Source organism: Triturus cristatus, chromosome 4_2 (assembly GCF_964204655.1).
Source record: "Triturus cristatus chromosome 4_2, aTriCri1.1, whole genome shotgun sequence".
Classification (NCBI taxonomy): domain Eukaryota; kingdom Metazoa; phylum Chordata; class Amphibia; order Caudata; family Salamandridae; genus Triturus; species Triturus cristatus.
In genome coordinates, this window is record NC_140586.1 from 120,321,406 (window position 1) to 120,347,361 (window position 25,956).

Consider the following 25,956-nt stretch of genomic DNA (forward strand, 5'->3'; position numbering starts at 1 on the left):
TCCCTATCAGTATGGGTGTCCTCGCGTATGCGTACTCGTAGTGATAGGGAGCGTACAGGCGCGTGTACGGCCCTACCACTATGGGTGTTCTTGCGTATGAGTACTCGTAGTGGTACGGCCCGTACACACGCCTGTACGCTCCCTATCAGTATGGGTGTCCTCGCGTATGCGTACTCGTAGTGATAGGGAGCGTACAGGCGCGTGTACGGCCCTACCACTATGGGTGTTCTTGCGTATGCGTACTCGTAGTGGTACGGCCCGTACACACGCCTGTACGCTCCATATCACTATGGGTGTCCTCGCGTATGCGTACACGTTGTGATAGGGAGCGTACAGGCGCGCGTACGGCCCGTACCACTACGAGTACGCATACGCGTGGACACCCAGAGTGATAGTGAACGTAGGCACGCGTGTACGGGCCTACCACTATGGGTGTTCTTGCGTATGCGTACACGTAGTGATATGGAGCGTACAGGCGCGCGTACGGCCCGTACCACTACGAGTACGCATACGCGAGGACACCCATACTGATAGGGAGCGTACAGGCGCGTGTACGGCCCTACCACTATGGGTGTGCTTGCGTATGCGTACTCGTAGTGGTACGGACCGCAAACATGCCTGTACGCTCACCATCACGATGGGTACACATACGGCAGCACTCCCATAGTGATAATGGAACGTACACAGGCCCTCTTAGCTGCAGTACGGAGGTTTTCACACATCACAGTGGTGACAGGCAGCACACAGGAAGGAATAGGGTGGACATACTTGTCCATGGATGGACATCAAGGCATTGTCTGTGCATTACTACATGTGTGGGGCACAGGTGTGGCAGGCTGTGATGTGGAACATTACTCCTGAGTGGAGAAGGCACCAGATGTATGATGAGATGTGTACAGATGTAATGTGTGATGGTGCAATGTGTGCCAGGCATGCCCTTCACTCCTTTGACATGTGTGCATGTCGTACTGCACACTTGGGATGAGCGTCACTGGCATGGCATGGACACCAACACACGCAAGTGTCCCCTGATGGCCGGAACAGGGGTAACCACACCTGACTTGTCACTACCCACGGTGCACGATGTGACTATGTCATGTATGTGTGGGGGGTTCCCATTAGGTTGATGTTGGTGCACCCTCAAATGCTGCAGCTGCTGCAGCAACCAACATGTGTATGTGTGTAGATTGACATTGGACACTGTTCCGCACACCATGCCACATGTGGTATCGGATGTGAGGTGCGTATGTATGCATGGGACACGGAGTAGCGTAACAAGGACATGTCTGCATCATCCCTATGAATGTGTGGTGAGTCATGACATGTACACCTTCATGGCAAGGTGTGTGGGCTGTCCTAGTGTAATGTCATGTGACCTGTGGCTCTAGTGTTCCGCTACCAGTCTCTGCAATCGACATCCTACTTCTGCTGATGTGTGGATGTATGTCACTCCTGTGTTGCGTCTGGCTGTTCACTTACACTGGGACACAGCTAATCCCATGGCATGGCATGTGGAGGTTCTCAATCTCTGTGTGTAGCTGGGTCTTGGTAGGAGTGTCACCTGGCAGCCATACGTGTCCAGGGCATGTGGCACATACCTGACTCCATATGTAGCATATGTGTATAGACAGATTAACATGTGCTCAGTACAAATTATTTGTTGTTGTGGGGCACTCACTCTTCCTTGTCACTTCCAAATTCCTGCAGAGCGCCGCCTCTTCCCCGAGCTATTCCGGACTTGGCTGCCATGCGGGAGAATGATCGTATCCGGTGCTACCACTTCCCCCACGGTTGATTCTGGAGTTGACGGCGAGACTGGCACCACACCTAGAACCGCTGCACAGGTATTCCTACGGCACTGACACCCAAGCTGAAGGTAATGGCAGCCCTACATTTTCTAGCCACGGGTACCTTTCAAAATACCATAGCTCATGTTGGTGGCATGTCCCAGAGCATGTTCTGCCGTGTGCTGCATGATTTCTTAGAGGCCATGTTGATTCACCTGGATGACTTCATCAAGTTCCCAACCCCTGAAATGTTGACTGGGGTCAAGCGTGGATTCTATGCCCTGGGAGGGATGCCCCATGTCATTGGGTCCATAGATGGTACACATGTAGCTTTGGTACCACCACATGCACGGGAGGTAGCGTACCGCAATCGGAAGCACTACCACTCCATCAATGCCCTTGTGGTGTGTCTGTCCAACATGGTGATTTCACATGTCTGTGCTCGTTTTCCAGGATCAGCACACGATGCCTACATCATGAGGCGTAGCAGGATGCCTGAAATGATGATGCAGCTGCGCAACGAACGAGCATGTGTTGTTGGTGGGTACAGTCTGTCTGTCCTGTATTTTGCATAGCCTACCAGCACGACCGCTTCACCAGTTCTAACGATGTCCATGTGCTTCCCATGTAGGGGACGCTGGCTATCCCAACATGCCATGGCTGATCACACCTCTCCGCAACCCCATCACGCCGGCCCAGCTCCGCTACAACACCGCCCATGGCCGGACAAGGCGAGTGATAGAGAGGACGTTTGGCCTGCTGAAGAGCCGATTTAGGTGCCTCCACAAGACCGGCGGCGCCCTCCCATATGCCCCTGCGAAGGTCTGCAAAATCTTCATGGTCTGCTGCATGCTGCACAACATGGCAGTTGAGAAAGCTGTGCCACTCATCCTGGATCAAGATGATCAGGACCATCCACCCGTGGAGGACGAAGGGCTTAGCAATGGGGCTAGTGATGTGGAGGATGTGGAGCCACAAGAGGACATCCGGACTCGGCTCATACGCGACTTCTTTGCTTAGTGGTGAGTACCAGTGTCTGAGTGTGCACACATTGCTCCACGTGTGGCATGTGTTGTGATGTGTGTCTCCACCTGCATGTATGGCACGTGAGTCAGAGGTGTGTGTGGGTGTGTCACTGGAGTGATGGTGGCAGTGATGGTTGTATTTCCCCAGTCATAATTGTGACCTAGCATGTTGTCATCCATACATGTGTCGAGTTCATGCACATGCAAGTGGCTGTGCTTTTTGTGGCTGACTTCTTGTGTGTCTCTCATCCCCAGGTACTTGCGCATGGTGTCTGCTGGTTGCATTGTTGTGGCACTGCTATTCCTCATGGACACGTCATGGTGTGCTGACTCAGCGTTACACGCACAGACACGTTTGGAAGTCTCCTTAGGGTAAGGGATGCATCAGGGGTGTATTGGGTGTGGCAGTTGTTCACGATGTATGCACACTGCCCCTGTCGATGTTTGGTTCCTCTGCAGCCATGTAGCATCACCATGGGACACAACATGCAGCTGTGTACACCTGAATAGATGGTCTGACTGGTTGACAGTCATCAGTGATGGGATAGTGGATTGTGATGATGGCATCAATGTGTGTAACACTGCCCTCGGACACATACGGTTTGCATTGGCTTGACATGGTGTGGGACATCCACATCAGCGGATCAATGGTGTATGGCAGTCTCTCCGTGAGCAGCAGGGGGTGTTTAGCTGTTTAACTTGTGTGCCAGTTCCATGGCTATCACACATTTGTGCTGCAGAAGGGGGGTGCCAGTGTTGGACCCACATGTTACTCCACATGACCTGTGTATGTGTACTCCGAGTTGCATCTGCATTCCGGAATACATGACTAATAAAGGTGTCCCTATGCCTCCAAGGTGCCTCTTCTCAGTCAATGCTTGTGTGTTGCCACGGTGCATCCAGCATGTCTGGCATGGTTTTCCCTGATAGTGGCTATGTGTCTATGTGTCGAGTAGCAAGATGCAAGCTGTGTGTGTGGGATGACACTGTGTATCGTGCATGATGTCCATGACTGTGTGGGTATTGTGACATGTGCCATCCCCATGCATCCAACGTTGGCCAGGCCCCCATTCTCTGCATCCACCGGACTCAAGCTTGCAGGACATGGTTCTGCCACCTGTCTACACATACCTGGGTGCCCCCCAGGACACTGGACAGGATCCCTGACCTCTGCGCATGACTGTTGCTGTACTCAATGTGTCTGTCAGCACGGTTGTGCGGCCACCCCCTCAGCTGGTTGGGCCCATCACAGGTGTGTATGGTGCTCCATGTCTGTCTTGCCTAATACACTGTGACCCGTGTGTCCTGTGCCAGACTCAGGCCCCAGGGTGTGGATGGTTGAAGTCAAAAGATAACTCAGGCATGTATAGACTTTACAAGACACATGTAAGGTAATAATGCAACCAGCAGGCATCTTCTCTTCATGGTGTGATATTTTATTTTTGTGGGGGGGGTGGGGGGGGGGTATAACGTGAGGGGCTTTACGGGAGTTTGGAATCCAAAGTTCAGTAGGGGAGTTGGTGTCCTTGCCATTGGAAATCCTCAGAGTCCATGCCACAGTCTTTGTCAACATTGGTCAGACAGTGACCAGCAGGGCCATGTGGCAGAGAATGTCTCTTGATGCTGTGATGCTGTTGCTCCAGTGGGCCAGGTGCCAGGCCAGGTGTCCTGGGAGATGGTGATGTAGCGTCGGCCCTCACGGTCCTTTCCGTGGACGACCCGGCCTCCTGCGGGGACCCTCAGAAGCAGGCCGTGACGATGTTTGGGATGCTCCATCGGATGTTTCCTCCTCCTCCTGATCCCTCCCTGTGGGTGGTGATGTTCTATGCCTTCTGGCACAGGGAGGGTTGCCCATGTTGTCGGCCATCCGACGGAGTGTATTGTGAATCCCCTGGAACACCGTCACTTGCTCAGCCTGTCTGTCCTCCATCCTCCGTTGGTGTTGCAGTAGACAGGCATGTAGCTCCGCATGTTGCTGGGCCTGCTGGGTCTTGATCCCCTCGAGGACGGACACAACCTGGGCCAGGCCCGTGGTGTCCTGCCGGTATGTGTCCAGGATGTTTCGGACATGGGCATATACCGGTTCCGCAGCCAACTGGTCAGGCTCGCGCCTCCGCCGTCCTCCACTCCCACCACCCCTGCCCACTTGCACCTGGCCTGCCCTTGTGGGCACATCGGGTCTCCGGGACCCCTGAGGGGTGTCATTGGCGTTGTCGCCTGCCTCCTCCTGGGTGCCCGGGACACCGTGTCCCTCCTGGCCAGCCTGGCTGCTTTGTGGTGGTGGGGCAGGGATCCTGGGTGACTCCTGGGATGTGGCAGGAGTGGGGGTGGTGGTTGGCCCCGTTGTACCTGACGCAGGTGCTGCAGGTGGTTGGACACCAGAGGTGCCAGGTTGGTCGGGGTCGTCCACAGAGTGGTGAGAGTCGTCGCTGCCGGTGGGATCAGGCTCCCGCAGATCCGGGTCCTGTGAGTCTTCCCCCCCAGTGTTGGGGGGTGAACCACGAGGTTGACCTGTGTGTGAGAGAGACAATGTTAATTTTGGTCCATGCAACATCCATGTTTCATCAGTTTCAAAGTTGGCACATTTCCTCTTGGAATTAGGATCTGTCTTGCATTCCACTCACAGTGCACTTGTGCATGGGTGTGTCCCTTGGGTACCACTTTGGCCCCTTTAACTATGTGTGGCACAGTCTTACTTTCTGCGTCAATTGTGACTGCAGTCAGCAGTGGAGTGGGCAGGTGTGGCGAGCCATGCATTGGCGCCTTCCGTGTAGCACTGTACATGTGCACATGGAGTGGATCCACACAGTTATATAATGCAGGTAGCTGTCGTTGTGCTCGTGAACAGGTTGTGACATGGCCCTGTGTTTTGCCATGGAGAAGAGGGGGGGTTCTGGCACTGGCCACCCTTGTCTACATGCACGCAGTCCACCTGCTGACGAGCAGACATTCCCACACACCACAAGGCTGATTTGCTCTCCCTGTGTGTCCCTTTCCCTCTCTGTCCCCCTCTCCCTCCCTCCGTGTGTCAGCCTCCTCCCTCTGTCCGTCTCCCTGTGTCTCCCTCCCTCTCTGTCCCCCTCTCCCTCCCTCCGTGTGTCAGCCTCCTCCCTCTGTCCGTCTCCCTGTGTCTCCCTCCCTCTCTGTCCCCCTCTCCCTCCCTCCGTGTGTCAGCCTCCTCCCTCTGTCCGTCTCCCTGTGTCTCCCTCCCTCTCTGTCCCCCTCTCCCTCCCTCTGTGTGTCACCCTCTGTCACCTCAGCCCAGCTTCCTGGGCACAGACTGTTAGCAGATCTTTGAATGGCCCTTGGCTTGTTGATGTGAGTTTGTTTCTGATCTCCAGGCACCCATTGGGTGTAGTGTGTGTCTCTGCGCTGCTGCTGTGGTGGTGTGTGCTGCCACTCTTTCACAGTGTTGGCTGTTCATTAGCTGCTGTCATGTGCAAGAACGTGCGGTCACCCCCATGTGTTAATGCAAGGCGTCCGCCATTTGCTTGCGAGTCTTTCCTGAGTGGGGACACACTGTTTGTCTGGCGGTGACCTGGGCCATATGGCCAGAGGGCATTGTTGTCTGCCTCTGAGTTGCACTATGTGATTTTTGGGGCCCACCCTCCAGCCATCCGGGTTACCGTGTCATGTGTTGGTGTCTTCTGTGGCCTGTGACTTGACATTGTCCAGCTGGGTGCATGGGGCATGGTGGCGGCAGTGGCATGTGTGTCTTCATGGAGTGTGGTTGAGTCATGCGATAGCTTGGGGTGGTTGCGTGCCTGTTAGTGATTTTGGTTGTGGATGACGTTCCCCCCATGTGAGGTGCGTTGGTTGTGTACTCACCCGGGTCTCGGAGTCCTCCTAATCCTTCGACTGCCTCCACCGGCTGTATGGCCATCACCCTCTCCTCCCAGGGCTGGTAGTGTACGGGTCTGCGGGACGGCCCTCCTCCAGTGGCGTTGGCCTGGTTGTGTTCCTCCAGCATCTTGGCTCGGACCCTCCTCCGCAGATCGTACCACCTGGCTTGGCATTCCTGCCTGGTCCTCCTGGTGTCCGCAACAGCATTCACAGCATCGACGATGGTCTGCCACATGGCTGTTTTTGCTGCCATGCTGGTCTGTCTGACCAATGTTCCAAAGAGCTGTGGCTCGACTCTGAGGATTTCATCGACAAGGACCTCCAACTCTCGGTTACTGAACTTTGGATTCTTGTTAGTGGGCATGGTGAGGGGCGTGGGTGTGGATGGTGGGGGGGTGTGTGGATGGTGGGGGGGGGTGTGGATGGTTGTGGGTGTGTGGGTGTGGTTGTGCAGGTGTGTGTGTGTGTGAATGTGGTGAGGGGGTGTTTGTGGAGGTGGTTGTGTGAAGGTGTGCAAGTGTAAGGTGTGGTGAAGCTTGTAGTATGGTGCTGTAGGTTGTCTGTGGTGTCTAGCAGCAGTGAGTCTGTTGCAAAGGCTCATGGTTTGTGTGTGTGGGCCCTTTTTATTGGTCCATTGGTGGGTGTGGCTGTGTTTGAAGTTTGGGCAGGTGTGTTATAAGGAGTGGTGGTGTATTGGGCCTCTGTTTGTTTTTGGCAGTTGCAGGTCAGTGAATGTGTTATTTTAGTGGTTGTTGGACATGTTTAGTGGCTTTGTGCCATTCGAATGGTGTATTCTTGTGTTGTTTTGGTTTGTCCTGGTTGTGTACGTGCGTTTTTAGCGTGTGTACGGTGTGTACATGGGCCATTTGGTTGTACGGTGCTGTCCTTGTGTGTGGCTTGGTACGACTCGTACATGCGGTTGTGATGTTGGGGCATGGGGTGCGCTCCGTACTTAGGAGGTTGTGGTGGGGGTGCGACTCTGACGTACAGGGGTGTACATACAGGGGGGTACGACACGTACAGGGGTGGGGGTAGGACTCGAACGTACAGGGGTGTAGGTACACGGTGGTACGACACGTACAGGGGTGGGGGTAGGACTCGAACGTACAGGGGTGTACATGCACGGTGGTACGACACGTACAGGGGTGGGGGTACGACTCGAACGTACAGGGGTGTAGGTACATGGGGGTACGACACGTACAGGGGTGGGGGTAGGACTCGAACGTACAGGGGTGTACATACACGGGGGTACGACACGTACAGGGGTGGGGGTAGCACTCGAACGTACAGGGGTGTACATACACGGTGGTACGACACGTACAGGGGTGGGGGTAGGACTCGAACATACAGGGGTGTATATGCATGGTGGTACGACACGTACAGGGGTGGGGGTAGGACTCGAACGTACAGGGGTGTACATACACGGGGGTACGACACGTACAGGGGTGGGGGTAGGACTCGAACGTACAGGGGTGTACATACACGGTGGTACGACACGTACAGGGGTGGGGGTAGGACTCGAACGTACAGGGGTGTAGGTACACAGTGGTACGACACGTACAGGGGTGGGGGTACAACTCGAACGTACAGGGGTGTAGGTACACGGGGGTACGACACATACAGGGGTGGGGGTACGACTCGAATGTACAGGGGTGTACATACACGGTGGTACGACACGTACAGGGGTGGGGGTAGGACTCGAACATACAGGGGTGTCGGTACACGGAGGTACGACACGTACAGGGGTGGGGGTAGGACTCGAACGTACAGGGGTGTACATACACGGGGGTACGACACGTACAGGGGTGGGGGTAGGACTCGAACGTACAGGGGTGTACATACACGGTGGTACGACACGTACAGGGGTGGGGGTAGGACTCGAACGTACAGGGGTGTAGGTACACGGTGGTACGACACGTACAGGGGTGGGGGTACGACTCGAACGTACAGGGGTGTAGGTACACGGGGGTACAACACGTACAGGGGTGGGGGTAGGACTCGAACGTACAGGGGTGTACATACACGGGTGTACGACACGTACAGGGGTGGGGGTACGACTCGAACATACAGGGGTGTAGGTACACGGGGGTACGACACGTAAAGGGGTGGGGGTAGGACTCGAACGTACAGGAGTGTACATACACGGGGGTACGACACGTACAGGGGTGGGGGTAGGACTCGAACGTACAGGGGTGTACATACACGGTGGTACGACACGGACAGGGGTGGGGGTAGGACTCGAACGTACAGGGGTGTACATGCACGGTGGTACGACACGTACAGGGGTGGGGGTAGGACTCGAACGTACAGGGGTGTACATACACGGGGGTACGACACGTTCAGGGGTGGGGGTAGGACTCGAACGTACAGGGGTGTGGGTACACAGGGGTACGACACGTACAGGGGTGGGGGTACGACTCGAACGTACAGGGGTGTAGGTACACGGGGGTACGACACGTACAGGGGTGGGGGTACGACTCGAACGTACAGGGGTGTGGGTACACGGGTGGGGGTTCGACACGTACACGGGTGTACATTCACGGGGAGTACGACTCGAACGTATGGGTGCTGGGGGGAGTGTTGGGCGCGTATGCGGGCACATGTCTCCATGGTTGCAATGGGAGTTCGGTGCGGACGGTGTTTTTACCATACGGTTGTGAGATCGGACGCACGGGTAGGATCGTGATTCCTCGGTCATACTTCACTTTTCACGTTTGTACGGTAAATCGTCCAAGGACGTGTCGGACACATTTTCCGACCCGAGGACGTGTGGGGAATGATTCCCAATGCGGTTCGTATGGACTTTTTACCATGCGAATCGTGATTGGCAGTTTGTACGGCACTTGTTCGATTCGTACGGTAATAAGACCGGATACGAGTCGTACGGGGACATTTTTTACCGGATCGTAATTGGCACCTCTTTGTGATGGTGTTAGCATGAGGTATCATAAATAAGTCTGAATGCATGATTACTCTTAGGTTTCTAACTTCTCTCGATCTCATTGACAGGGCTGTGTCGAGGCCTTCGCAGAATTTAAAAACCAGAACAAATGGCTGGTATTTTTCCTAGGGAAAGGTGGCAACCCTCATATCACAGGATTCATCAGATACCTGTCCGTTTACGCAGACAGCAGTATACAGTTTTATCCTGGTTGCTTACTAGTCATCTTCATTAGCATAGTCCATCACAACCTCATTACAGTCATTCCATGTAAGGTGCATCCAAACTTAAAAGTAATGACTGTGACAAGGATGTCAGATGTATAGAGATAGTACCCTGGTTACTTACCGGTATTCTTCATTATCCTTAGTCTGTTTCTTCCTTGTCACAGTCCTTAATTATGAGGTGGGACCCCCATCTTGGTGTGGTAGCAGAGCTGTCATTTTCCTAGGTCAATGCATCAGTAGCTGCTACAGGTTAAGTTTTTTCTTTGCATTCTGGGAGTTGTGGTCCTGTTCATAAAATGGAATAAGCAAGACTATAAATCCCAGAATGCATAAACAAGCTCTGAATTGGTTATACATGGACCTGGGAAAGTTGGCCAGGCTGTAGGTTGAGGTTTGGGTTATCCCAATCCAGGTGTTCTGTAAAGAGAGGGGTCATACAACCTTCCAGCCTAAACCTTTGGGTCTCCATGCTAGTGATTGTGGGGTATAGTTCTTGAGGCCCTGTTCCGAACCCGTGATAGCAATGCCCAGACTACATACCAGTCATCATTGCTCTGAGAATTAATGTTCCTCATCACAATCTTTAACACTTGAGGTTTATCTCTCTGCCTGACAGGCTTATAGCAAGCTCCTTTTAAAAAAATTGCAATTGAGCACCTGAATAAAAGTCTTGTCTATCCTGTGCTCCTCCTGCAAAATACAAGTAACAAAAAGCCACATAAACCCTGCTCCCAAGGGTCGCGGTGGGTGGGCCCTTGGGATGAAGGACAGTGAAGAGGAAGACTATGACTCGAAGTAATGAACATAACAAGTAAGTAAACTGAGCATTACCTCCTCATACATAGTATGTCATGTCACTGCCCTTAATACTTGAGGATATAGCAAGGAATGGAGATAACAGTACATTAAAGTGACATGCACAAAGAAAAGTTTAAGATTTAATATGTGTTGAACTTAACATGCCACATCATTTAAGAAATGTACATACAAAGACAGAGCTGTTTATGCCAAAATAGTAACAGAAGAAATAAAGGACAATGAATTCAGAATTGCAGTAAAAGTCAAGGCCACCATTAGAAGTGTGCTCAAGATTAACTTTATTGAGCAACCACCGGGTAACATGGGAGAGCGACCAGTAGACTTCACGGTCTTCTCTTCTCTGTCTCCTCAGTGTTCCCTGTGATGTAGTAACCATTCTCTAAGGGAACACATCACTTAAAGAGCCAGATACAAAACATCTTCCCTTCCCAAAATAACGAAAGGAAGAAAAAGAAAAGGAGATAATAGGGCAAATTGGAGAAATGCAAAATGATGTTAAAACAGTGTGAAAACGGCAAAATGCAAAACACATCAAGTGGAAGCAAATAAAACAAAATACATTCTAACACAACAGCCAAGAAAAATAAGAGGAATTGCGAAGTAAGATGAAAACAATGCTTAATAACATTACATTGAGTAATCAAAGAGAAACAGAAAAGATAATTATCTTAAAACAAAATCATTGAGATACAGTGGAGATCTCCTCTTCCTCTTATCCACAAGCGAATGTTCAGGATGAATACCAACTCAAGTTGCATCACGAAACTGCTCATCCTTTTTGTGATTTGCAGAGTCATGGAGCAACCCATCATCTCTGGAAATACCCAACATTCCAGTGCATTTGGAAAGACAAGACATACTTCACACATCACCACCATCTAACATGGCCACATTCTTCATGACTTTAACAATGTGTTTAGGGCCAAAAAACCTTTGATTGTCCTTTAGGTGACCAAACCGCTTTCTTCACAAATACCATGTTGCCCACCTTCCAAAAATTCTTCTTTACACCACATTCGGCATCATACCTTTGTTTGTATTGATTTGAGTAATGTTTCACTCTTGAATTAGACTCAAAAGAAGGTAAACCCTTCCTACCTTGTAACCATAATGGTATGAGTTTAGATCCAGCTAGTCTACCTCTAAGTTTTTTGAAGGGAGACACACCGGAAATGGTTTTAGGCGTATTTCTGTGAGCCCACAGTTTTTCTCTTAAAATGGATTTCAAAGACACATTTGATTCTACAGCAGACTGAGCACTAGCTCTAACAAGTCTGTTTATGCTTTCAACGAGCCCATTTGCCTGTGGGGCATAAAGGGCAGTGCGGTGATGGATAAATCTTTAAAAAATTCTTTAATCTCCAAAGAAGTGAATTGCACTCCGTTATCAGTGACAATGACATCAGGAATGCCTTCACAAACAAAAAAAATCTCTAAGGAATGCAATAATGTTTTTAGTAATTACAGAACTCATACAACAGGCAGACACCCACTTCGATGTATAATCAACAAGCACAATGACAAATCTTTCATTAGGTGCTAAAATATCAAAAGGACCCACAATATCCAAGGCTAACTTGGTCCAAGGCTGTTCGGGTAACTCAACCCGAGAAAGAGGAGCAGTGTTGATTTTCTTGAATTTATCATTAGTGGCACAAGAGATGCAATCTCTAGCAACATTTTCCACTTGACGGTCAAGTTCAGGCCACCAATAAGACTCTGTAATTCTGGACTTGGTTAAACTACGCCCCAAATGACCTTCATGTGCCAGATTGATAATTTTCTGACATAAAGAGGCAGGGGGAACCAACCTTTCACCTCTGTAAAGGTTCTCTGCAATTATGCATAATTCATCTCGAACACACCAGAATCCTTTGGCACACTGAGGAAGATTGGATAAAACTGGCCAACCATGAACCACAAAATCCATCACCACCTTTCTGAAGTCATCACTGGCAGCACCCAAATCCCACTCAGATTGTTTGAGAGCTGGTTCCTTGACCCAAGACACAGAATTCTCAATGGTATAGTGATTCACATTATCTAAAGGCATCCTAGAATGAAAATCAGCTGGGACAATTCTCAAACCAGGTAAATATTCCACACAGAAATTGTATTCCCATAAACCTTCAATTCACCTCTTAATCCTGGGTGTAGTGTTTTCTGTTTTACTGCAAACAAACATATGTACTAAGGATTTATGATCTGTCCTAACAAGAAAGGGCAATCCCCAAAGGTAGAATCCAAAATGATTATTGGCCCACATGCATGCCAACGCTTCACGTTCAATGACGGAATAATGTTCTTCAGCCCCCTTGAGTGAGCGATAAGCAAAACCAATTACTCTCTTGTTACCGTCAACTATTTGGGAGAGGACAGCACCTAAGCCACGTAGGCTTGCATCTGTGGTTAAAATAGTTTTTTTAGTGACATCAAAATGTCCTAATGTTGGCATGCAGGAAATTTCTTCCTTAACTTGCTTAAATGCTCCCACACACTCTTCAGACCAGACAAAATCAGCACCTTTTTTAAACAATAACCTCAAAGGTTATACTACACTTGCAAAGTTTCTGACAAATTTTGAATAATATTCTGAAAGACCAAGAAACGATTTAACTTGATCTTTGTTCGAGGGTGTTGGAGCTCACAAGATTGCCTCAGCTAAATAGATTTTCGGACTAATGCCTTTACTGGAGATGGTATGACCTAGATAAGAGACAGAACTCACACTGAATTTGCACTTTTCTTTTTTTACCGTCAACCCACGCTCTTGATGTCTTGACAAAACTTTGTCCAGAATCATGTCATGATTAAGTTGATCTGTAACAAAGACAAGATTGTCATCCTGAAAGAACAACACTGAATAACTGCCCGCTAGGACCTCCTCATCACTCTTTGGAAACAGGCAGCCGCGGAGGCTAAGCCAAAAGGCATCCTTATAAATCTGAAAGCTCTCAGAGGAGTGACAAAGGAGGTCAAAGCCCTCGATTCCTTATGTAACAGGACTTGGTGATAGGCTGACAATAATTCCATTACACTGAAAACACAAGCATCATTAAGTTTGTCTAGAACTTTGTTAATATTAGGTAATGGTTGTCTGTCCACCCATATACAATGGTTAAGACTTCTTAAGTCAACACACATTCTGATTTTCTTCCCATTGTCCTTGGGCACCAAAACTATTGGAGCCAAACATTCAGAGGACTCTATTTCCTCCATGACTCCAGATGCAAGTAATTTATTAAGTTCCTCTTGTAGTTTCTATAGCATGAGGTTGGGTACTTTCCTCACCTTATGAACTACAGGTTGAGCTTTTGACTTTTATAACTATTTTATGTTTAAAACCACTCAACAAACCTAATTTGTCACTGAAAACTGAAGGATAGTTTAAAAAATATCCAAACCTTCACTTTGTTGTTGGATCAACATAACTTGTTCAGGAGCATTGGGATTTAGGATAATGCCAAGGTCTCTTTGGTGACGCCAACCCAAAAGGTTGTCACCTCTCTTAGCCACATAAACTTTTCCCCTGGTTACTCTATCTTTGAATGTAATGGACTGAGTTGAATAACCAATGAGATCAATGCTCTGTCCCCCATAGCCCACAGGAATAATGTCTGGAGGCAGAAGAGTGGCGTTGTCCTTACCAAAAGTGTAATACCAGATTTTGTCACTGATTAAGGTGTACGGAGAACCTGAATCAGCCAAAACTGAAACTGATTTGACACCAATGAGAATATCACACTTAAGTAAAATCACTACATCAATGTCCACTCCCTTCACATCTTGAATAGCCAGGTTGGGAGGTACAGAAATATTATGGATAATTTGTTGAGGATAAACAGTCTCATCGTCAATAACATTTCTCTTGGTATTTCTACACATTCTAGCATAATGCCCCTTTTTACCACACTTCTAGCAAAACAGTTGGGATAATTGGGACAATGAGTCTGACACTTGGGACATTTTAATCTAGAATCTCTAGAGGGAAAAGTGTTCCATTTAGGTTTCTCATTTTCTCCCAAAAACTAGTCTTGTTTGCTGGCCTTTTGAATTGCAGCTACTTGAGAATTTGGAAAACAACTATCACCATCACTAGGAAGCACTTCAGCTACAGGCCCATTAGGAGTGATGGCATTGCGCAGTTCTTTCACCCAGGATGAAGTATTCTCAATACTTTCCACAATACTAATTGCTTCTTTTAAGTTTGGATTTTTTTAAAGTAGCTTTTCTTGATTCCTGGTGTCATTAGTGCAGCAAACTAGTTGATCACATGTCAATGAATCAGTCAACTGTTCAAATTTGCACGTGTGCGCCAACGATTTGAGTGCTGCAACATAGTTCTTAACTCTTTCACCTTTTGCTTGGACTCGCATAAAGAATTTGTGTCTTTCCATGGCAACATTAATCCTAGCTCCAAAATGAGTTTGAAGTAACAAAGCTGACATCTCATAAACATCACCAGGTTCTCCGGTTCTCCTACCTATAGGTAGAGGGTCTAAACTGTCATAAATGTTTCTACATTCAATTCCTAGGTTATGTAGTAACACAGCTTGCTTCCTTGCAGCTTAAAATTTCTCTCCCCCTATAGCAATTAAGTAATAGTCAAAAAGGGGTTTCCATTTCTTCCAGGGAAGAGTTGGTTCTCCACGTTCAGACATAAATTGTGGTGATTGACTCATGCCACTGGATGCCATGCTAGAAACAAATCCAAAATTAACAACCTAACAAAATAAGCTAATATAATAGGTTAACATAAGAACTACTAAATTAATAATCTAACATAATAAATTAAAATAATGAATTAAATGAAATGTGGCCATACCATTGTACTGTGACACTGACACAGAGTATGGTAGTCTTTGAGCAATGCTGCAGGAACAAAATCAATGTGAAGAAGGTTTTCTCTACTTTAAGACACATTTTTTTTTCTTCACAAAATGAAAGAAGAGGTAAGAGCATAACAAAGAAAATAAATGAGAGAAAACAAAATATAAAGGCCACTATAAAACTCCTCTCATCTGTAGCGTAAATTCTCTACTTCTGCAGCATAATTTCTTTCCTTCTTGAAGGGAAATCCACACACCGCTGAATAACGTATCTACAGTCACAATTGGACGCGTCTGTCGGTGAGCGCTCTAGTTCAATAAAGAGAAATCCTAGCGTCATATGTCATAGAGCGTCTCCAAGTACGTCAGAAGAACGTCCGCTCGAGCGGGGACAGGCGTTGCCGCTCGTGGTGAGTCTCCACTATTTTCCTTTAAATAGGGACCCACACGCACGTGCAACTTGGTGCACAAAGCCACCAAAACAAGACCAAACTTTGCCCAAAATATTGCCTAGGTGATGATCGTCCCGCGTTACACTGTTACAAGACAACTGACCTTCTGTGGAGGTTAACTTCAAGCGCCGGGCTGAATACATACGCAATCTGATCACGCTGGGTTCTTTGGTGGATGCTCACTCCTTGTTGCCAATAATAAAAATTCAAGGTCACCATTAGAAGTGTGCTCAAGATTAAGGTTATTGAGCAACCACCCGGTAACACAGGACAGTGACCGGTAGACTTCACAGTCTTCTCTTCTCTGTCTCCTCAGTGTTCTCTGTGATGTAGTAAACATTCTCTAAGGGAATACATCACTTAAAGAGCCAGATACAACACAGTGCCAATAGAGGCTGAACAAAATTTAGCTTGGTGTGAACCACAAAAGTGCTGGGGAAACCCAGGCAGTAGCTCTAAAATATCTACAATAGACTCTCCTTTGCTCTGAGTCCAAGCTGCAGCTATACCCTTGGAAAGATTTCCCTTGAAAACCATTGGAAAGAGGAACCCCAGCAGAATTGTAAGCCAAGGAGATGACCATACAAATCCATCTTCTGATAGTGGAGACCACAGGTTTACAACCTAAATGAACGTGACCAAAGGAAACAAGCAAGCATTCAGATCGATAGGAACTCTCAGTATGCACCAAGTACATCTTTACTGCTCTCCTATCATCAGAATAATGAAAATCCAAACATGATACATTAGGCACATCCAGAGCCATATGAAAAAGGTGGGAGAACTTTGAGAGGAGCAAGGGTTTGAGCAGCCTTTTATAGAAGGGGCTCATGGGTAATTTATAACAAGTAGTGGAAAGGCCAATAGATCATGCCTCTGTGAGATCTACTGATTTTGTTAAAGTGAAGTGGTGTGGCATGCAGTGGAATGGCATGTGTGGCATGGAGTGGCATTGTGAGGTGTGGAGTGGCAATGTGCGTCATGGAGTAAAGTGGAGTGATATGTTGTAGTATGGAGTGGCATTGTGTGGCGTGGAGTGGCACTGTGTGGTGTGATATTGTGTGGGGTGGAGTGGAGTGGCATTGTGTGGAGTGGAGTCAAGTGGCACTGTGTGGGATTGAGTGGAGTGGCATTGTGAGGCGTAAGGTGGAGACGAGTAACATTTGAGGAGTGGCATGAAACTGCATTGTGTGGAGTGGAGTTGAGTGACATTGCGTGGTGTGGAGTTGAGTGAATGTAGGAAGCCTGCTCTCTATATACTGTACTAAAATTAAGTATGTGGTGTAGAAAGTCCGGTGAATCCCCAATTGGTATACAGAGGTAAAAAGCAGATTATACTAATGCTCTTTTTTGGGGTAGCGTGGACGAGCAGTTAGACTTATCAGAGAGTAATGCTAAGCATTTGTTGTATTCACAAATACAAAAAATGAGACACTCACTCAAGAATAAATCAGAAACTAATTTGTAAGAAAAGTATAGATTTTTCTGTAATTTTTAAGACCATGAACACAGTTCTAAAGTAAGTACTTTCGGAGTAACGATTTTTCAAAGTTTGGAAAATATATCACTTTTGTGCACAATTACGCAATATTGGTAACAATGGAGAAAAAGTAGAAACATGCTTATAAATTCAGGCAATGCTTTCACGAAGTCCACCTTCTTGTATTAGGTTGATGTCCGTACCAGGTCCAAAGTTACAGCAGGTAAAGTTCAGGAGCATCCTGGATCGGCTGGAAGCAGAGTGCTGAGGGTCTTTGAAGCTGGAGCGCAAAGATGAAGAGGGCCACTTGAAAGTGCACTGCACAGGAGGACATACAGGTAAGTACGGTGAGTCTCCTTGGAGGGAGGAGGTTGCAAGGGCCTGGGGACCACAGGAGTGCAGCCGGTTAGTTGGTGCTGGTGGGGCCAGGTGCAGAACGAACAGCTCAACCGAGCGTCCTGCGTCTTGAGGTCCACCCGTTCAGGAGCAGGCAAATTTGAGAGGCGATCTCGGGACAGCTGGGCCACTCAGGAAGTGGGTCTCAAGTGTCTCAATGTTCCTCGATGGGTGCTTGCCTCTGGTGCTTTGTGAGTCTGGAGTTGACTCTTCTTCTTGATGTTTGCCGGTGGGGGTCCAGCACCCCAGGTATTGGTATGCTGTGGCACTGGTTGGTCCTGTTGTCTCCAAACTTGATGAGGAGACAGATCTGACCGTCTGAAGCTGTTGTACCTTTCCTTGCTTCTATGCTGCATTGAGATCATCAGGGAGCAGCAAGTCGACAAGCCAGACTTCACAGGATTGGTGCCTGCGGTGTGCATGGGAGTGATACCTTCACTCCAAGGGAGCTTTTTGGTGCTTTGCTGAAGGCTAAAGGTGCTCTGGCGTTCTTGGAATCCTCTCAGGTTCAGGATGACACAGCAGGTGACGAATTGTAAGTCCTTGGGCAGCAGGCAGAGTTTGGAGTCTTTTTCTTCTGCAGCAGGGCTTCAGTTCTCCTGCAGCGAGGCTTCTTTTGTCCATTGAATTTGATGTTCAGGTCTCGGGGGGCCACCAAATACTGAATTTAGCGGTGTTACAAGGGAAGACAGGTGGTAGCCAATGGGCTACTAACCTTTTGGGTGTCTACACCCTCTAGTGACCACTTACTGTGGGAAGGGGCACTACCCTAGCCCTGATTGGTTGTTTCTCCACCATAGATACACGTGAGCTCCGCGGAGTGTGGAGAAGGGAACAAGAGGCGCGGGGTTCTAGGAGCTAGCAGCCTCCAACAATAAATGATAACCACAAAAAGCTGCTACTAGTGTTGTGACCACTGTTGGATTTGGGTTATATTGTGAGTGAAGGCATCTCACAAAATGTGACGGACTGGTCTCACACACCACCTGGTGTCATGCTTCATCATTGACCAGTCCTCGCCCTCTAAAACCTTGGTTTGATAGAGGGCAGGCATACACCTGACGACAGGGATGCACTTCTAAACTAAGTGGGGGCCCGTGAGGAAGTGAGTGTGAATAAAAATCATTATAGTTATCTTAATTATGTTTTAATGTGATAGGTAACTATATGATATTAAAATCAATAGACAGTGTGGGGGAAGTTATTGTCCCCTAACCGTAGTGTAAGCGGTCAACATGTTTCTACCATGTTGGCCCAGGTGGGCCCAGGGCATTCATCAGGACCTAAATGTAAAAAAAGGAGGGGCTTCGTTCTTACCAACTGGTGGCAAGGAAATACCACTGTGTGGGTGTGACCTGTGTCACTCTCCACAATTGGATGGCTTCTGAGTTCAAGCCTGTAAAAGAAAATTTGAAAGGAAACACATATAACACCAAACCTTGGTCGCGGTAATGTACTGAACACAATACATGCACTGTTTCAGTAATAAGTGAGTGACTACACGTGTGACATGTGACACTCTATATGTGTACATGATTTCAGAGAAGCAAAAAGTGAGGTAGGGTCTCACTGTTCTTACCCTAAGTACCAAAGCTACTTGCCCCATGGGAGGAGGGGCGGGGAAACCCCTGTTGTCAAACCCTGTAAAGAGAAACACAGACCACGATTGGGGTGAAAATGTGGTCTGAGACAAAGGAAAAACAACATTCAATCACAGTTATACCTGGAGTGGTTGGTTAAACATAGGCTAAGTCTGCCCCAACTGTGTACGTTCGAGTGATGTCAGGGGTGAGGTCATGATGCCCCTTCGATTGTGGCTCCCTCGTTGCGGGAGAGCAAATCAGCTGGATCTGCGTGCAGCCTGGACTTGCCAGTGTGTAGGCGTGGCTGCGCATGTGTGCTATGTCAAAGTGAAGTCGGGGACCGCCCAAGTATGGGCGTGCATATTTCCTGCACATATTTGGCAATACTTTGAATGGGAATTTTTCCTATTTAATGCATCTAAACCCGAATCCAACAGGAAGGATGATCGGGCCAGTCATGGGTGTGAAAAATATGAATATAGTTGCATCAATCACGCGGACAAAGGACTATGCAAAGGGCGCTGGTTTTGGTAAAAGGATTTTCTGTGCCTGAGTGTGACCAGTGGCAGCACCTCAAGGGGCATGTCTTGAAGCGTGTTTTCAAGAGGGGAAGCTGCGCAGCACACGTGAAGGTCGGTAAAAGACTGTGTGTTTACGTGGGATATAGCAATCTTGGGAATACAAATTGACAGCAAAGTGAGATGGTCATTAAAAAGAAGGTGGAATTTCAGGAGAGCGGTTCACATCGCCTTCCCTGCTCTAAGGGTGGTTTAGGCTAAGTTGGGACCCTCCTCCTAATCTAACTAATTTACCCGCCTTTCCCTCCTCCAAAAGTGGAGTAGGAAACGGGGCTTAGCCTCCCCCACTCTCTGGAGGTTCCTGGGCTGGATTTGATGGGCTGATCGCCATTGAAGCATGCCAACCAGGAAGGCCATCCTGTCCTGAAGGAGGTGTGAAGCACCTCCGCCCAGAGCAGGCTTTGTCTCTGTCCTCAGAGAGCAATGGCTCTCACCCCATGAGGTCAGAAAAATATCTGGTGGTGGCAGACTGGCAAAAAGAAGTCAGAGACCACACCAGTGCTTGGTAGGTTTTCAGGGGACCCCTAAGAGGGTCTCTTGTGTGACTGTATTAATAAATCCACCACTGGCATCAGTGAGGATTTATTAATACAAGATGTTTGGTACCAAACACGTTAGGAATCATTGAAGCCATCTTGGAGCTCGGAAACTCGTGTTGGCAAGTATCCAGACCATGTACTCTTCATGGCTTCCCTGTGCACTAACGATATCCCAGAATAGACTGGATACTGTAGGGACATATCTACTCATGCTGATATGCTCACACATAGTATATAGTGCACCCTACCTTAGGCCTAAATACCTGCAGTAGGGATGACTTACCAATACCTTATACAGTGTATGGGGGCATGACACACAGGGCTGTGTGCCATGTCAACTCTTCTGATTTCTCTGCACCAAGACAGGCAGCCTGCAATAGCAGTTTGCATAGTCTTGGTGAGGGGTCCTTTGGGTGGCACAACCAGTGCTGCAGCCGCAGAGGACCCTCTTCAGTACCCATGCCCTAAGTACCAGGAGTACCACTTACTAGGGACTTACAGGGGTAACTGAAGTTGTGCCAATCATGGTGCATTATTTGGGAATGAGATCTGGCACTGGGAGCCTGGGTAGTAGGGACCAAGTGCACTTACAGTTTGAAATCACATCAGGCAAAAAGTGGGGGCTAACCATGTCAAAAGAGGCACTTTCCTACAGTGACATTGTGAGGTATGGAGTGAAGTGGCATTGTGTGGAGTGGAGACGCATTGAGTGGAGTGGTGTGGCATTTAAAAAAACCTTTATTTGAGTTTTATAGGATCATAAACATTTCACCATATTCATCTGTCAACATCCATAATACATCTCCTCACTTACACACTTTACACCCGGTAACGCTTATTGCCCGAGGAGTAGTGGGGCATTAAGTGGAGTAGAGTGACACTAAGTTGAGTGGAGTGGCATTTTTAGCTTGGAATAGAGTGGCATTGTGTGGTGTGGAGTGGCATTGTGCAGCTAATAGTGGGGTGGCATTATATGGTGTGAAGTAACAATATGAGATGTTGGGTGGTGGTGTGGAGTTGCATTGGGGAAATGCAGTAGAGTGACATTGTGTGGCATGGAGTGGCATTATGTGGAGTGGAGTAGACGGGCACTGTGTGGAGTGAAGTGGCATTAGGTAGAGTGGTATTGAGTGGAGTAGAGTGGAATAAAGTGGCATTGAATGAGTAGATTGGAGTGGCATCGAGTGGAGTGGAATGGCTCAAATCACTTCAATGTGTTGTCAGGGGTAGTCATCATTATATAAATACATTTACAATTGAATTGGAGTGGCATAATGTGGTGTGTGACATGGAGTGGAGTGGCATGGATTGTATGACATGGAGCGGAGTGGCATTTTGTGGCGTGGAGTAGCATAGAGTGGAGATGCATTGTGTGGTGTGGACTGGCATTGAGTGGAGTGGCATTGTGTGATGGGGAGTGGAGGGGTATTTTGTGGCATGAAGGAGTGTGCATTAAGTGGAGTTGCTTTGAGTGGAGTGGCACTGAGTGAGTGGAATGGAGTGACATTGAGTGGAGTACCACTGAGTGGAGTGGAGTGCATTGTATGAAGTGGAGTGTGGGGACATTGTGTGGAGTAGGGTGGCATTGCTGGGAGTGGATGGCACTGTTTGGCATTGTGTGGTGTAGAGTGGAGTGGCATTGTGTGGTATGGAGGGTGATTATGTGGCTTCGAGTGTCTTTGTGCGAAGTGGAGTAGAGTGAAGTGGCATGGAGAGAAAGTGGAGTAGCATTGCATGGCATGGCATTGTGTTGTGCGGAATGGTGTGGAATTGTGTGGCGTGGAGTGGAATTGTTTGGTGTGGAGTGGAGTGGAAATTGTGTGTTGTGGATTTGAGTGGAACTGTGTGGCATGGAGTGGAGCGACATTGTGTGGTGTGGAGTAGAATTGTGTGGAGTGGTGTAGCATAAAGTGGAATTGTGTGAAAAAGAGAGGAGTGGAATTGTGTGAGTGGCGTGGAATTGTGTTGAGTGGAGTGGCATGTGTACCATCCTCCACAGCCCAGAAACATGTAAATGAATATTCCACACATGGAGCTTTGGATTGTGCATTTTTATTTCTCAGCATACAATCACACACTGTTCTATGATTACGTCATACCTGTAAATAGCCACACCTTAACACCTCCCAACCAGTTGCATACTTCCTCTGGTCAGTCTGCCTAGAACTGCAAGGGTCATAGCACACATACGTTCACAACACTGCATATCCCCCTTTGCTAAATAAAAAGCACTAACAACAATTATATTGCATTTCTTCAATGAGTCTTTTAGGAGCTCGCACTTGTCGCCCGATTGAATGGTGTGAAGTGGTGGAGATACACTTTGTCCAGGAACCAATGGTACAGGTTCTGCTGCTTGATCTGGACTGTGAGGCGGGACAACCTCATCTGTCACTGTCAGTGCTTTCGCTTCTGCTTGACCAGGACTAAGTCAACTTCAATCAAGACTGTCTATTGGGCTCCCCGAAGCTGATCGGCGTACATCTTCATCTTGCACTTTCAAGAAGTGATGGTGACTTGAACTTTGTCAGCACTCAAGGAATGCTCTACTGTCCATTGCGGCGGTTTGGTTCTGATGGCTCTCCCATCTACTGTAGTGGAGTGAGGAGTTGAAAGATAAGTGCAGAGGGCTTAAAACAGGGCTTGTTTTAATTCAATCTCCTCCATTGATGGTCGTTGGATTACTCTTTTGAGTGTACCAATAAATTGTCCCACAACACCATTTTCTTGGGGCCACAGAGGTGTACTCTTTTTATGCTTAATATACATTCTTATTACAAATTTTCTGTTGAATAGCAGACCATTGTCAGATTTGAGAATGGTGGGGATCTCCCATGCTGCAAAGATGTTGTCCAGATGCTCAATGACCTTGTCATGAGTGGTTGACGATAGATCCTCTACCAAAAGGAAATGTAAATACTCATCAATGACTACCATGAGGTGATGTCCGTTCCATAGGGGCCCAAAGAAATCAACTTCAACCCTTTCCCAAGCCTTCTTAGGAAGGTCAGAAATGGTTAATGGGTGTTATGTCACTTTGGGGAAAAGGCAGTTGCAAAGATGTCACTCTTTTACTTCCCTCTCAACTTGCTTGTCTAAGCCGAGGAACCACACTTGGTCTAAGGGCTCTTTTTGTAGCTACAATGTCTCAATGTCCTTCATGGGCGAGTTCAATGACGTTTTGTCTTAAGCTCCCAGGTATTACAGTTTTTGAACATCTCAATACAACACCTTATTTGGTCACTCACAGTTCAACCTGTACATTTTAACATTTTTGGAATTCAACATTGCCATCGAGAGGTCGAACACTCTTTTTCCAGGACTGAGTCAGAAATCTATCTTAGAGGATTTGTATATTCTTGTCAACATTAGTGGCCTCAATAAACCGTTCGAATCATACGGCTGCTGGTTACTGGACTTCACAATGAAGTTGACATGCTACTCAGCTGTCTTGGATGTTGGACTATGATGATGCAGCGGAACTCATGAAAATAATCAGCAGGGTTTTGGTTTTTACCCAGCTTGTGAACAATTGCATAATTGTACTCTTGAAATCTTAAGCCCCAAATCTCAATATGAGGGGCATTGTTGTGTTTCAATTTAGATGCCCGTACATTGGTTCCCCTGAATCATGTCCTTATGTAGACAGAATTTTCATTGCCCTTATTTAGGCATAGAATCCCAGTCCTTATTTAGGCATTAGCCATGCTATCCAAAGACAGGCATGGTCACCTACATACGTCCATCCCACGTCACAACGTGTTCTTAGAAACCAGACCCTTAAGCCATCGGGATTTTCCCTAGCTAGGATTATTGATTTCTCCAAGAACTCATCTATTATGCATGAACTACTATTCCTTAGGGGTTCATCCATGACGTCTTCCTCTGCCCGACTTTACGTCAATGCTAGCATTCCTAAACACCCTCCAGCTATAAATATACCTTCCCTTACTATGGCAAACAACGGCAGGGCTGGGCACAACTTGACTGCACGGTTCGCCATGGCAAGTTCAGAACAGACCATATCCCGGCCTGACGCACTGACCAGACGATGTCATCCCTGCTCGCAGAGAATCCAGCTTCCAGTGTTCTGACTCCCTTTGCGGGGTGTTAGAGTTTGAGACCCGGAAAGAGATTCCCACCTCTCTCATTCTAAAGGTATGGAGCGGAGTAGAACCTAGAGGGACTCTTGGCATACAAACTTAGTATATACCATACTATAGAAAACAGCACCTACTCTTACCTTGTACTACACTTAGGTTAGGTACACCGGGGTAGAACTATTTAGAAACACCAGACGAGTATTCACTTTTTAGCCTGTGTTATTTATGTATGTATATATGAATATATGTCAGAGCTAAAAAACAATGCTATTGCAGTATTATTTCTTCTTACTGCTTACACTGTGTGTATTATATCTTGCTTACTGTCTAATGATTGTAACAGCTCATATCTCTTACACGAGGAACAAGACTGTTCAATAAATCCTTTTTATTGAAACACCCGTCTATCTATTTCTGTGTAACTCTGAAAAAACTAAGCATGCACGATTGACTGAGTGAAACTGTTATCTATTGTTTCCATGATTCTGAGACACGTTCTGATTCTAAGGGAAACAAAGTTGTCATGTTTATGCAGTTGTCAGAAACTAATCCCTTCTTGTTTATTCGAGAAGTTTCTAGTGACCTCTGAGTTAGCTGGTACATAAGGTAATTAAGTTTAATGTACTCGAAAAGAGCATACTGACCTTAGTCCTATGCAAAAACTATAGAGTATATTATTCCAATGCGCAGAGCCTATAAGGGAAATAGGAACTACACTACAGCATCTTGGCTTTGGGATTTCCAAAGTTTGTGAGTAGGGCTTGGTGATCTCTTATGATAGTGAAACGTTTTCCGTACAGAAACACATGAAAATGTTCGCAGGGCCACACTGCGGCCAGACTCTCCTTCTCAGGCTGAGAATAGGCATGTTCTGTGGGTCTGAATGGCATAGGCCACAATGTGTCCCTGAGCATTCGAATGGCCATTATGTTGAGCAAGGATTGCCCCCAGCTCCACCGGGCTTGCATCCACAGTGATCACAGTGTAAAGTTTGGGGTCAAAGTAGGTCAACTGAGTTGCATTCTCAATTGCATGTTTTGAAACTTTGATCATAGTGAACAGACCATTGGGGCAGGACTTTTTGTTTTTGTTAACTCTAACAGCAGCAAAGTCACAAACGTACCTTGAGCAATAGCTGGCCTTAAGGAAAAGGTTTGCAGCATAGTGATTTATCGCCGGAGGCAAGTAGCTGACAGACCTTTCACATTATCAGGGTCAGGAGTCATTCCTCCGTTAGAAAATATATTTCCAAAGAACTTGAGTTTGGTCTTGTGAAACTCACACTTTGCTGCGTTCAAAGTGAGACCTCTATCAACAAGTAACAGGCACACTTGTCCAAGAGCCTTGTCATGTT